The sequence below is a fragment of the Equus przewalskii genome, chromosome 14 (assembly GCF_037783145.1).
Source record: "Equus przewalskii isolate Varuska chromosome 14, EquPr2, whole genome shotgun sequence".
NCBI lineage: Eukaryota > Metazoa > Chordata > Mammalia > Perissodactyla > Equidae > Equus > Equus przewalskii.
The window spans coordinates 16,345,780-16,361,627 of NC_091844.1; positions in this window are offsets into that span (position 1 = coordinate 16,345,780).

Sequence of the window (15,848 nt, forward strand, 5' to 3'; positions counted from 1 at the left end):
AGCTTCCTGAGTTTGTGACTCAATGTCTTTCATCAGCATGGAGACTGATTGAACATTGCATCTTCAAACATTGCTTGTTCCTCCATTAACTTTCTTGTCTTCTATCACTTCAATTGCACATTGCCTTCTCAACAAATCCCCTAGGAACCTCCTTCTAAATTTTCCTTTCTTTTGTTTATTTTTTCCCAATTACGGACATTTTTTTTCTAATCTGTCTTTTAGTTAACTACATTCTCATCAGCTAACTTTAATCACCTGTGAAATATGTCCTTGGAACCCTGAATTTTAGGTTTTCATTTTTCAGTTAAACATTTTCATTTTCATTAAATTAACCAAATAATTAAATTTAGGTGCTTAGATGTAAATTCAGTTCCAACAAGTGGTTTGAAAACCCCCTTTAGGGTTACTATCTCCACCTCCTTCTGGTCACAGGTACCATGTAAGATTTTGCTCCTTCTCTTGTTTTTAGACCTGTTCTTCCTTCTTAAACACAGGGGAAAGTCACTTAAGAAATTGAGTATGCATTCATGGTGAGGAGGTCATAGGTTATTCTGGCTTGAGGTATACTGCAAGTTTAGCTAATGCAACCTTTGTAATCTGTTCTCTGACGGATAGAGAGACTCAAAGCTAACTCTATGAGGCAGCATATTGGGTATTGTATGGGTGTCCATCTGTCTTCTGCACTGCTTCTGGGCATGAGAAATATCCTAAGACCCAGCTGTACTCTGTATTAATTAGACACTAGCTGGAGATCAATACCTTAGCCCTGACAAAGAGTCAATTCTTCTTTCACTAAGCCCCTCAATTTTACCCTTGTAATGGCTAGTTTTATGCATCAACTTGACTGGCTGTGATGCCGTTTGTTTGGTCAAACTCTAGTTTAGATGTTGCTGTGAAGGTAGGTTTTGGTGTATTAACTTTTAAATTAGTAGACTTTACATAAAGCAGATAACACCCAAAAATATGGATGGGCCTCATCCAATCAGTTGAAAGCTTTAAGAACAAAGACGGAGGTGTCACAAAAATGAGGAAATTCTTCCTGAAGACTGCAACATAGAAGCTCTACCTGAGTTTCCAGCCTGCAGATTTCAAACTCAAGACTGCAACATAAACATTAACCTGAATTTCCAACCTGCCAGTCTGCTCTACAGATTTTGGGCTTACCAGCCCCACACTAACAATTCCTTAAAATATCTCTTTCCATGTGTATATGCCATTGGTTCTGTTTCTCGGCAGTTCCCTAACAAACAATACTGTTCAAATACCTAATGTTCCACTACTCAAGCCTAGAGATATGAAACATTCCTGGTTTTCATGCCAGGCATAATAGTTGCTTTCTTTCCCTCCTTCTGCTCTCTCACTGAACCATTCTTATTACTTCTCTTATTTTCTCCAAGTCCCGATGGGGTGAGACTCAACTGTTGGGCAGCATATATTGGAAATCTAGGCAGGATTGAGTGTGGTCCAACATAGAACTCTCAAATTCTCACCCCTCAAAAAACAATTTAAAGGAAAATCCAATTGTGTTTCTGTTTTTCTCTATTCCTGAATTACTTTGGGTAACAGAAACACTGATTGTCTCCACCTCAATTTCTTTTCCCTTCTCTGAACCCTCAACAACCTCAGAAAGGCAGAGTAGTGAGGGAATAGATGTGGTGACCAGCCATCCCAGTTTTTGCAGGACTTCCCTGATTTTAGCACTGAAATCTCAGGCCCTAAGAAACCCTTACTCCAAGGAAACCTGGAAAGATTGACTAAACTAGACAGGAAATCAGGCCAACCTATCAAGTTGTCTCCTTTAATATTTCTTGAAATATTTTCTATCTATCACTTATACCCTGGGTTTTAACCTCTGAAGTCAATAATCTGGCAGATTTGAGTCCCTGCTAACTCTCTCACCAAAAGGAGAGTTCATGTCTCCATTCTGAATCATGGTAGGGGTGGTTGCAGAAGAAGCTTACATACTATATGATGTCTCAACATATTAATTTGTCAACAAAATAGTTAATACATTAAGCTAAGATTTTTCTTGGATAATCTTCCAAATTATTTATTAATCCTCAGAAATAATGAATCAGGCATGGATTATGAAAGAAGGCATACACTCAAACTATGACTGTGGCACAAGCAAAGTGGCTTTTTAAATGAAAAATGTATATTGCTGCAGGTTTTAAATAAAATTTTGCATCAATTGATATAAATTTTCTACAATGAAGATTTATCTTAAAATCAATAATATCCTGGAGTGTAGGAAATATTATTTTTAATGATTTAGTAAAAACAGAAAATGTGGAAATGGTATTATCAGTCCCCAACCTTCCACAGTCACATTCACGACAGACAAGCAAATGGACCAAACTTGCCGTGAGGAGATGAATGAGAACGAAGATAAACATGAATGGTCTTTCAGCTGTCAATGACTACATAAGGTGGCAGGGTCAGGGAGATTGGCTGAGAAAAGCAGTAGCAGTCAGATCCTACAGGTAGGAAGGCCACTCAAAGTCAGGTGATGTGAGAGGCCCCAATTTCAAAGGTATTGAGTACACCATGAAACTAGTCCTGGCTCTACAGGTACATTCTGCCCCTAATTCAGGCAGGGAAAGAAAATCTAAGCACAGGTAATAAAAGTGAAAGACCATGTGAACTGAGACCTTGTTAACTCACAGCTCCTTGAATAGACTTTAAAAATAAACTGAAAGCAAACTGTTGTAATGGAAAATGTTCCACGTTGTCAATATCTTTGTAAAGACCTACCAGTAGAATTATATTATATATTTTAATTCAAATGTTTACTGTACTCACTTTCAGTAAAGTAAATAAATGCTATTCTAATTGTTTTAGAGGAGGCATTTCCATTATGTTCTTCATTATTGTTTTCAGTTCTCTGATGAAAGGATTAGTCTTATTCTCTCATTTCTTGAACATTTAAGTAAAGTATATTATTAAATATCTAACTCCATTATCTGAATCCTACGATTCTATTATATGTCGTTTCTCTTAGTTTTCAATCTTGTGGTTTTTTCTCCTCATGCACCTAGTTAACTTTTATTGATTCCTGGACACTTTACATGAAAAACTGTATAAATAATTTGAGGCTGCGATGATACTGTCTTTCAGATATTGGCATCAATTCAGACTGCTAGGAGTCCTATATGATTTTAATTCAATTTTAGGAATTTAGATAACTAGAAGCTGCCTTTAGTCTCTGCAAGGGCTTATCTATTTCTGGTTTACCCTTACTACTAGAAAGCACCCCTTTGGGGTTGGTAATTAGCCTCCTCTTGCTTGAAAAACTGCCAATTCCAAATTTTTGTTCATCTAGTCTCACAACTTTGTCAAAAGCTCTGTTCAGTTTCTCTGACATTCAGTTGCTTTTATGGACTTGAAAGATATCCCAGTGGGAATGTGGCCTCATATACTAGCTTCACCTCTATAAGTTTTCTTCTTTCCAAGATCTTGGAAATTCTTCACAGTCTAGTCATTTTAATCAGGAGCATTGATGTGAAATACCTTCTCCATTATAACTAAAAGATATTCTTATCTCTCCACTGACTCTAATCTAAGTTAATGAATCATATGCCAGCCTATTTATTGAGAACAGTAAACATTCTCAATAAAGTTCATTGATGCTGCTCAATTCATGCCCAACAGTAACATTTTCTGAAGACAGCTCAGGATATTCAAAAACTCCTAGGGATGAGCCGCCCATTAAAACATAAACACTTCCAAAGGCCCTTTTCACATTACTAAGATGCTAGAAATCCCATAAAACAGGTGACTGCACTTGCTAGTATAACTGTGAGAACAGGCTCATCCTGCTGATACTTCTACTTAACAATGTCCCACACTCTCTTGATCATTCGTTGTAGGCAGAAAATGAATCAGGGGAAGTCTTTTACTGGGAGAAGCAAAACATTCTGATCATTATAACAGGAGATTCACAGAGAAATATCTAACTCTGTTGCTTTCAGCCTCAAACTTCGCAAAACAATGTTAAATACCCATCATAAGCTCACAAGTTGCATGATTCTATCTATTCCAGCTCTAATTTAAACTATGATGCACCCCAACAGGTCACTGGGATTTTGTGAAAGAAAGCACATAAGATGGAGGGTTTGTATGCTTTAGAGTTTTCTTACCAAAAATGAACAAGAATTGTCATAAACAAATAAAACACCAAAACAAATAAAATTCATAACACATAATTAATTTATGCATATATGTAAGATTTTTTCTCATTTTCCCTTATTACACATAGAAATTAATCTTCAAAAAATGTCAATAAAGACATGTGATTTTATTACCTCAACGTGTTCTAATAGAAAAAAATAATAAATTATATGCATAAATATCTAGCATTAAGAGCATAAATTTATAAACTATGTAAATAAAATAGAATATTGTAAAGCCATAAAATAATAAATATGAAGATCATGTAAACTTATTAAAATATTTCATGAAATATTATTTGAAAGTAGTGATATAAAAACATGAAATATGGGTGTGCCTTAAAATTATGTTTTTTACACGTGGGCAGTAAGTTATTATGGCAGAGACATTATTACTCTCTATATAATCCATTTGCTCACCTGTATTGCTCAGTCTCTGTACAAATTTAACTAGTTTGGGCCAATAAAATACGAATGAAAGTAATATTTGTCCCTTACAACTTGAGGCAGGGAAAAAGACCACGTGCAATTTTCCAGTCTCCTTCTCTCTCTCCTCTGTCTCTCTCTCTCTACTTCTGTCTTGTCTATTGATCAGCACAATGTCCAAAATTTACATTTTCTTTTTCTAATTTTAATTTTTATTGCAGTAACATTGGAGTATAACATTATATAGCTTTCAGATGTACATCATAATATATTTGGAATTCTGTGTAGATTACATCATGTTCACCACCCAAAGACTATTTATAATCCATCACCTCACATGTGTGCCTAATCCCCCCTTTGCCTTCCCCCGCCCCCCCTTCCCCTATGATAACCGCCAATTCAATCTCTGTTTCTATGCATTTGTTATTGTTTTTATCTTCTACTTATGCGTGAGATCATATAGTATCTGACTTTCTCCCTCTGACTTACTTCACTTAGCATAATACCCTCAAGGTCCGTTCATGTTGTCACAAATGGCCGGATTTCATCATTTCTTATTGCTGAGTAGTATTCCATCACGTATAAATACCACATCTTCTTTATCCATTCGTCCCTTGATGGGCACCTAGGTTGTTTCCAAGTCTTGGCTATTGTGATAATGCTGCAGTGAACATAGGAGTGCATGTCTCTTTACGCATTTGTGTTTTCAAGTTCTTTGGATAAATACCCAGCAGCAGAATAGCTGGATCATATGGTACATCTATTCTTATATTTTCCTAATGTGTTGGGGAGGTTCGTTGTTAGTGCATATAAATGCAACTGATTTTGGTATGTTGACTTTGTATCCTAAAAGTTTACTGAATTCATTTATTAGTTTTTGGGTATTGAGCCTTTAAAGTTTCCCATATGTGAGATCATATCATCTGTAAGCAGAGACATTTTTACTTCTTCCTTCCCAAATTTGGGTGCCTCCTATTTCTTTTCCTTGTCTACTTGACCTGGATAGGACTTTCAATATTATATTGAATAGGAATGGTGAGGGTGGGCACGGTTGTCTTGTTCTTCATCTTAGAGGAAAAGTTTTTAGCTTTTCACCATTGAGTTAGGATGTCAGCTGTGAGTTTCTCATATATATAGCCTTTATTATGCTGAGATACATTCCTTTTAGACCCAAATTGCTGAGAGTTTTTACATGAAAGGGAGTTTAATTTATCAAATGAATTTTCTGCATCTATTAAGATGATCATATGATATTTATCCTTCATTTTTTTTATGCAGTGTATCATGTTTATTGATTTGCATATGTTAAACCAAGCTTATACCCCAGGGATAAATCTGACTTGATCATGGTGTATAGTCCTTTTAATAGACTGTTGAATTCATTTTGCTAGTATTTTGTTGAGAAGTTTTGCATCTATGTTCATCAAGGATATTGGTCTGTAGTTTTCTTCTCTTGTGTCTTTCACTTGAATATTAGTGTACTATTGGCCTCATAAAATGAGTTTGGAAGTGTTCCCTACTCTTCTATTTTTCTGAAGAGTTAATTCTTCTTCAAAAGTTTGGTAGAATTCACCAGGGAAGCCATCTGGTCTTCAACTTCATTTTGTTGGAGATTTTTGATTATCAATTCAATATCCTTACTAGTAATTGGTCTGTTCAGATTTTCTATTTCTTCCTGATTCAGTTTGAGTAGGTTGTATGTTTCTAAAAATTTATCCGTTTCTTCCAGGTTATGCAATTTGTTGGCATATAGTGGTTCAAAATAGTCCTTTATGATCCTATTTATTTCTGTGGTACTACTTGTAATGTCTCCTCTTTCATTTTTGATTTTATTTATGTGAGTCCTATTTCTTTTTTCCTTAATTAGTCTAACTGAATCTTTGTTGATTCTGTTTATCTTTTCAAAAAGATAAACTCTTAGTTTCATTGTTTTTTTCTATTGTCTTCCTAGTCTCTATTTCATTTATGTCTGCTCTTATCTTTGTTATTTCCTTCCTTATGCCAACTTTGGGCTTAAATTGCTCTTCATTTTCTAGTTCCTCAAGGTATAAAGTTAGGTTGTTTATTTCAGATTTTTTTTCTTAAAGTAGAAGTTTATCACTAAAAACTTTCCTCTTAAGAGCTGCATTTGTTGCATTCCATAATTGTGGTATGATGTATTTCTAGTTTCATTTGTCTCAAGAAATTTTTTTATTTCACTTCTCTATTTCTTCTTTGACCCATTGGTTGTGCATGAGTTTGTTGTTTAATCTCCACATATGTGAATTTTCCCAGGTTTCTTCCCATTATTGATTTCTAGTTTCATGTATTTGTGGTTAGAAAAGATAGTGTTATTATTTCAATATTCTTGTATTTGTTAATACTTGTTTTGTGGTCTAATATATTATCTATCTTGGGAAATGTTCTGTGTACACTTGAGAGGAATGTGCATTGTGCTGCTATTGGATGGAATGTTCTACAACTATCTGGTAGGTCTATTTGGTCTAAGGTATAGTTCAAGTCCAATATTTTCATATTTATTTTCTGTCTGGATGATCAATCTATTGTTGAATTTTGGCTATTGAAGTCCTCTACTATTACTGCATAGCTATCTATTTCTTCCTCAGTTACGTTAATAATTGCCTTATATATTTAGGTGCTCTGATGATGGATGCATATATATTTACTGTAGTTATTTCCTCTCAGTGAATTGACCCCTTTATATTTACATCATGTGTTTCTTTGTCTCTTATTGAAGTTTATGAATTAAAGTCTATTTTGTCTAATGTAAGCTTAGCAATGCCTGTTCTCTCTTGGTTGCCATTTGCATGAAATATCTTTTTTTATCCCTTCATTCTAGCCTATGTGTGTCTTTAAAGCTGAAGTGAATCTCTTGCAGGGAGGATATCTTGGGTCTTATTTTTTTATCCATTCGGCCACTCTATGTCTTTTCATTTGAGAATTTAGTCAATACACATTTAAAGTAACTATTAATAGGTAAGTACATACTATTGTGATTTGGTTTATTGTTTTATGGGTCTAGACCCGTTGTTTCTTTCTTCCTCTCTTGCTGTTTTCCATTTTGAATTGATGATTTTCTATAATAGTATGCTTTGATACTTTTCTCTTAATCTTCTGTATATCTATTATTGTTTTTTGCTTTGTGGTTAGCATGAGGCTTACCTAAAGTATATTATAACAGCCTATTTTAAGCTGATAACAACTTAATTTTGTACACAAAAGCAGGACATCTTTACTCCCCTGCCACATTTTGTTTTTGATGTCACATGATACAAATCTTTATATTGTGTATCCATTAACAAATTATTGTAGCTATAATTATTTTTAATTACAGTATGTTAAAACACTAGCATATTCTGGATTTGAGTATATATTAACCTGTGTCAGTGAGTTGTATACTTTTGTACGATTTCATGTTAGGAGTTAGCATCCTTTCTTTTCAGTTTGAAGAATTCCACTTATTTCTTGTGAGGCAGGTCGAGGAGTGATGAATCCCTTCAGCTTTTGTTTGCCTGGGAATGTCTTTTTCTCTCTTCAATTCTGAAGAATATCTTTGCCAGGCAAAGCATTCTTGGTTGGCAGTTTTTTTCTTTTAGTATTTTGAATATATCATCCACTCTGTTCTGTTCTGCAAGATTTCTGGTGAGAAATCCACTGATAACATTAGGGGATTGTACGTTACAAGCTTTTCTCTTGTTACTTTCAAGATTCTCTCTTTTTCTTTTATTTTTCACCTTTTTACTATAACGTGTCTCATTGAAGTCTTCTTTGGGTTGAACCTGCTTGGAGACCCTTGAGCCTCATGTACCTGTGTGTCCATCTTTCCCCAGATTTAGGGATCTTTCAGCCATTATTTCTTTAAATAATCTTTCTGACCTTTCTCTTTCTTTTCCTCTTCTGAGATTCCCATAATAAGAATATTCTTTCACTTCCTGTTGTCTAGTAAGTCCCAGAGGTGTTTTTCATTCCGTCCCATTGTATTTTTTTCTCCTTTGCATAATTTCAAACAATCTTTCTTTGTGTTTACTGACATTTTCTTCTACTTGATTGAGTCTACTATTTAAACTCTCTACTGTATTTTTTAGCTCAGTCTTTGTATTCATCAGCACCAAAATATTTACTTTGCTGTGTTTTTAAAATATTTTCTATCTCTGTTGAAATTCTCATTTTGTTCTTATTCAGTTTTCCTGATTTCTTTAAAATTGTTTAGCTTTGTTTCTTGGATCTCTCTGAGCTTCTTTATAACAATTACTTTGAATTCTTTGGAGAATATTCATGGATCTCCATTTCTTTGGGATCAACTACTGGAAGTTTATTGTGTTCCTTTGGTTGTATCATGTTTTCCAGATTCTTCATGATCCCTGTATCCTTGCTTAGGTGTCTGCACATTTGAAAAATTAATCAGTGCTTCCAAACTTTTGGGACTGACTTCATTAAGGGGAGACCTTCACTTGCAGTTGGGTGCAAGCTGGAGTGTGCTGTGGCTCCAGGTCTAGTGGTGCAGAGCATCAAATGTGGGGGCATGTGCCATCTTCAGACCTGGCGGGGGGAAGGTGTCTAATTAGCTCAAGCAGTTGGAATCCATGATAGAGACAACTGCATGATCCTTGATGGTAAGAACAATGGGAGCTCTGTGGTAGCTTCAAGGGCTGTTTAGGTCCTCAGCAGTGGCTCCAGGTTCAGCAGTGAAGAACAGGTTAGGCAGCAGTGGTAGCCAGAACAAGCAGTGTGCACACACTCAGTGGCAGGGGATGTCTGTCTATAGTTGCCTGCATGGTGGAAGTGCCAGCTGCAAGCAGTCATGCAGTTGTGGGTGTCAGAACCAGCAGCCGAGGCTGGAGCTGATTGTGAGTGCATGAGCAGCTAGTAGTATGTGGGTCAGATAGGCACACTCATGTGGCTACAGATACCAGCTGCAGGTGCATGTACAGTGATAAAGATAGTGGCATAAGTCAGTGGCATGCTGAGGAATAGATGCAGGGGCTGGCTGTGTGCATGTTCAGGGAGGTGGAAGCTGGTTATGGGAGTCAGGGTCAGCAATATGCAAATGAGTGGCTACAGAGACTGGCTGCAGGCACACAGGTGGTGCAGGTCAGTGACAGGAGTTGGGGCTGTCTCCAGGCTCTAGAGAAGCTGTGGACGCTTGGGCTGTTGATGTGCCCTCATGCAGATGCAGGGACTAGCCACAACTGCACATGGGGCATTGGGGACCTGGCTGGCATCATGCACACATGCAGCCACAGAAGCGGGGCTAGCTGCTCTTGTGATCCCAGGGCCTGAGACCTCCATGGCAACACAGACTGGAGTGTCTCCACAGGGGGGTCGGGGATGCAGAGAGGGACTCAGGAAGGTCGAGTCTGAGAATGCAAAACCTGGGAGGCTCTCAGTGGCAAAAGTTGCAGAGGGTCCGCAGCAGATGTGCTGGCCATGGTTTTCCTCAATGGTGAAAGCTCCTGAGGACCTTTGTGGAGCAGTCTGCTGGAGTGTGTGATGGGATCCTGACTGATGAAATCTGTGGGGATCTGCAGCATCCACAAGGACTGTTGAGGTCCTCAGCAGCAAAGGCTGCTATGGTCCTCTACAGAGCCAACCACTGGGAACTCTGGTGGCTCCTGCCAAGCAGCTGATACTGAACTCCCTACACATTTTCCTGCTTCCTAGTCATCACCAGACCTCTCAGCTGTGCCAGTCTCTTGGTGGAGTGAAATTGAACCAGGCCTTTCATCCAGTGCCCTGGAAAGCTTGGAAAGCTGGTCACTTGCCTCACTCGTTTTCCAAGCAAGGGGAACTCTCTTGGCATGAAGAACCACTGATGTGGGGGATGGGTTGATGCATACAAAATGAACCTGTTCTTTCCACCATTTTTGTGTAGTTATTCTCAGGTTTTTTGCTCCACTGTGTAGCTGAAGCTTCTGAGTTGTCTCCTCAGCTCTCTCAGACCTATTTTTATTCATGAATACTGTCTAATTGTTGGGGATTTTTGGCTGGGAAGGAGGCTGGGGTCTCTTACTCTGCAAGTCTGGTGACATCACTCCCATGTATTTGTAGCTACTTTCATTACTTTCATTACTGTTTCATAGTTTACAGTGTTCAGATATTCAACTGTTTGGTTAAATTTATTCCATGGTATTTTTTAATGGTGCCATTGAAAATGAGACATCCACAAATCAATCAACGTGATAGACCACCACAACAAAATGAAGGATAAAAATCACACGATCATCTCATTAGATGCAGAAGAAGCATTTGACAAAATTCAACATCCTTTCATGAGAAAACTTTATAACAAAGGAGGTATACAGGGAATGTACCTCTACATAGTAAAGGCCCTGTATAACAAGACCATAACTAACATCAAATTCATTGGTGAAGAGCTGAAAGCTATTCCTGTAAGATCAGGAACAAGAGAAGGATACTCACTCTTGCCACTTTTATTCAACATGAGATTGGAAAGCCCTAGCCAGAGCAATTAGGCAAGAAAAAGAAACAAAAGTCATCTAAATCACAAAAGAAGAAGTAAAACTGTCACTATTTGCAGATGTCATGATATTCTATATATAAAACACTAAGGACTCCATCAAAAAAGCTGTTAGAATCAATAGATAAATTGACTAAAGTTGCAGGATACAAATCCAATCTAAAAATTAATATACAAATTCAACATAAAAATTTGTTGCATTACTATACACTAATAACAAATTATCAGAAAGAGAAATTAAGAAAACAATCTCTTTTACAATTGTATCAAAGAGAATCAAACACCTAGGAATAAATTTAACCAGGGGGTGAAAAACCTGTACGCTGAAAACTATGAGACATTAATGAAAGATACGGAAGAAGACACAAGTAAGTGCAAAGATATTCTGTATTCACGGATTGGAAGAATAAATATTGTTAAAATGTCCATACTACCAAAACTCAATGAAATCCCTTTCAAAATTCCTATGGCATTTTTCACAGAAATAGAACAAATCCTAAAATTTGTGTGGAACAAAAAAGATCCCAAATAGCTAAAGCAATCTTGAGAAAGAAGAACAAAGTTAGAGGCACCACCTCCCTGATTACAAACTACATTACACACAAAGCTATAGTAATCAAAGCAGTATGATATTGGCATAAAAACACACATATAGAACCATGGAACAGAATAGGGAGGCCAGAAATAAACCCACGCATATATGGCCAATTAATTTATGATAAAGAAGCCAAGAATACAATGGGGAAACGACAGTCTTTTCAATAAATGCTGTTGGGAAAACTGGACAGCCGCATGCAAAAGGATGAAACTGGACCCTATCTTACACAAAAATTAACTCAAAATGGATAAAGACTGAATGTAAGATCTGAAACCACAAAACTTCTAGAAGAAAACATAGGCAGCAAGTTCCTTGACATTGATCTTGGTGATGATTTTTTTGATCTGACACCAAAAACAAAGGCAACAAAATCAAAAATAAATAAGTAGGACTACATCAAATCAAAAAGCTTCTGCACAGCAAAAAGAATCATCAACAAAATGGAAAGGCAATCTATTGAACGGGAGAAAATATTTTCAAATCACATATCTGATAGTGGTTAACATCTAAAATATGTAAAGAATGCATACAACTCAAGCAAAAGAAATAAACAATCTGATTATAAAATGGGAAGAGGATCTGAATATCCATTTTTCCCAACGAAACAAGCAGTGCTCCAATAATTACATGAAAAGGTGCTCAGCTTTTCTAATCATCAGGGAAATGTAAATCAAAACCACAATGAGTTATCATCTTATACCTGTTAGAATACAAGAGATAACAAGTGTTGGCAAGGATGTGGAGAAAAGGGATCCCTTGTTGATGGGAAAGTAAATTAATGCAGCCTGTGTGAAAAATAGTATGTAAGTTCCTCAAAAATTAAAAATAGAACTACCAAACAACCCAGCAATTCCACTTCTGGATATTTATTCAAAGAAAACAAAAACAATAACTCAAAAAGATATGTGCACTTCCATGTTCATTGCAGCATTATTTACAACAACCAAGATATGAGAAAGAAATTGTGGTATATGTGTGTGGATATATACATAGAGAGAGAGAGAGAGAATACAAAATTATTTATCTATGAAATAGAATGAAATTGTGCCATTTGTGACAACACAGATGGTCCTTGAGGGCATTATGCTAAGAGAAATAAAATTAGAGAAAGAGAAATAACGAATGATCTCACTTATATGTGGAAACTAAAAAAACAAAACGACAACAACAACAAAAAAAAAACCACGCTCCGAGATACAGAGAACAGATTGGTGGTCTCCAGAGGCAGGGGATGAGGGTGGGCAAATGAGTGAAGGGAGTCATAAAATACAAACTTCAACTTAAGAAATAAATAAGTCACGGGGAAGTAATGTACAGCATGGTGACTACAGTTCATAATACTGCTTTGCATATTTCAAATTTGTTAAGAGTTAATCTTATAAGTTCTCATGACAAGAAAAAATTTTTTGTAACTACATGTGGTGACAGATGTTAATTAGACTTATTGTGGTGATCATTCCATAATATATACAAATATCAAATCATTATTTTCTACAACTGAAACAGAATGTTACGTGTCAATTATACCTCAGTTAAAATAAAATAAAATAATAGCTTTCAACTTACAAAGAAAATCTCTTTTAGGGCTGGATGTTATTAATGGTTCAAACAGTGCTTCCCTTTGGGGGAATGCGAGGTTTGGAAGGTTACTTTCAAAGTGGAGTGGATACTTGCTGCCATCTGTTGGTCATATCCGTGCACTACAAATTTCTGACCTGCAAAGGTACCCTAATCACTTGTTCTCTAAACAAGAACTTGTGTAAACAGTCACACGAGGGTTTTACTGTCTCCTACTTTTCTGTTTAAAGGGAAGATTGCTCATCACTCCTTGTTTTTCAAATTATCTTGACTATCAACCTCATCTGTTCCAACATTGGAGCATATCTGTTCCAAAATATCTTGAATATTACACCTCATCTGTTCCAACATTTTTGTTTTACATATAGGAAGCAGAGGCTCAACCCAAAAACTTTTGTGTAAGGTTATTGGGAAAGTTCATCAGACTTGAATCCTAGTGTTTTTCTCACTATTTCAAGTCCCCCTCCCATTTGCAACCAGGTACAAGGCACAAGATAATCTGCACATTGTACCACCTCTACCATCTTGTGCTCTCTCCTTTACTGCTCCTCACTCTCACTGACCACACCTAGTGGCAGAAAAAGAAAATGCACGTCTTCCAAAATTCTGAGGACTTCCTCCTAAAGCTTTCTTGGGAAATATTTCTTCAGCCTTGTGTTTGATTTCTTTAAAATTTCATAGAAATTTTGCATTCTTTTCCACAATAGTTCTACTTGTGTTTTAATATAAAATGTTTTATCACAAATTTTATGCCTCTGGAAATCTTCATCACCCTCGTTTAAGAAAGACGACCCAAGAAAGTACGTAGAATCAAATTCTCTCACGTACACTATAGCCAAATAATAAAACAATCTTTATTGATACTTTTTATTCACTTTTTTATTCTGTCTTTAATTAAAATTCTGATTGTTTTAATCATGGATTTTTTTGCATTAACTTTGATTTTGTAAATATTCCATTAAAATATTATTTATCTGAATATTGAGCTTTTTGCTACCTCCTTAAATTTTGTGCCTACAGCAAGTGCCCCACCCACATCGCCCCATTGGAGACTCCAAAGAGCCTGAAAAACTTTTCAGTAACTGAGGCTTAAACATCTTCACCGTGAAAATCAAATTAGCCCTGTGAACTTCGTACTCGATACATGAAGATGCAAGATTTTCCAACTACGACCAGTGATGAGACAGTGCTTGTGAAAGTCGCAGCCCTCCAAAGCACCAGATTCCCGAGGTGAAAGAGAACCCCAGGTTCTTCGCAGGGGCCAGAGTCAGAACATTGAAGGGTTGGCAGCATCTGGGCTGGTCCCTCAGGAGTGAGGAAGTCCTAGGTCCTCCTGAGGGGAGAAAGAACTCAGCACAGGCAAAGATCAGACAGGAGGCCCCGTGGTTGAGCAGGAAGGGAAGGAGGCATGGTAAGAAACACGGTTGGACAGTAGGGAGGGGTCAGACCAGATCACCCTGGAATCACCTGGAGGGTTCATGAAAATCCGACACCCAGTCACCACCAAGGCCAGTTTCATCAGAATCTCTCGGAGTGGAATCCAGGCATCATCAGTGTTTAAAGTTCCCCAGGAGATTCCAATCACAGTGGCCAAGGATGAGAACCAATGACGTAGGCCTGGGAGAACATGACAGGGAGTTTCTAGGGGAAATAAGAAATGTCTGAGAAGTTTTAGCCTGGGGAATAATTTGATCTAGTTTACTTTTCTTTCATGATCACTCTGGTGACTGTGTGAAGGAGAAAAATCCAAAAGACCTGCTGTTCATCAGCCACCTGTCAGTAAATTTGCTTCCTCTGTAACTGGGTCTAACCAATGAAGAATAGCACATATTAAGAAGTTATTGCACGCCCAGGAACTTTGCAAAGTCATTCACGTATACTATTTTATTTACTCCTCACAGCACCTTTGTAAGACAGGTGTTACTATTCCCACATTTCAGATGAGAAATACGAGGCTTAGGGAAAGTTAAGTCATTTACCTTATATAATGTTCAGCTCATAAAATGCAGGGTCACGGTTCTAATCCTGGTTCAGGTGATGTTCCGATGACTACACCACACCTTCCCCAGCTGGGAAGAGATGTGCTGGCCTGAGGACACCACCATCCAGTTTACCATATAGTTAGATTTTTGGTTGCAAATGAATCAATGAGCATTTGGCTTGGCATTAGGATAAGTCCATTCAGCTCTAAAATAGCGGCAAGAGGGTTACGAGCTACAAGTCTAAGTGGTGTACCCTTGGCTCTGGTGAATTCACCAAGGAAAACTCCTGCTGAGGTCAATGGATTCCCAATCCACATGATCCCCAGGCCACACGTCAACCTTACCATCTGTGGTTCTTTATTCACAGTCTACATTTGTACAAGATATAATCATATGAATTCTGTTTCTGTTTTTCCTATGAAATTATTATTTATAATGTTGCTCAATACACAGCTCCTATCCAATGCTGCCAAGATAGAAATTGTCTTCAAGTTGATAATGGGAAAACCGTTACTCAAACACAGGAACTGGCATTTTTTTTCCTGTAGATATGAAGTATGTAAGTTAGCATGTTTACTTTTTATTGACTTCCAAGAAGCTCAGAGATAGGTTTTATG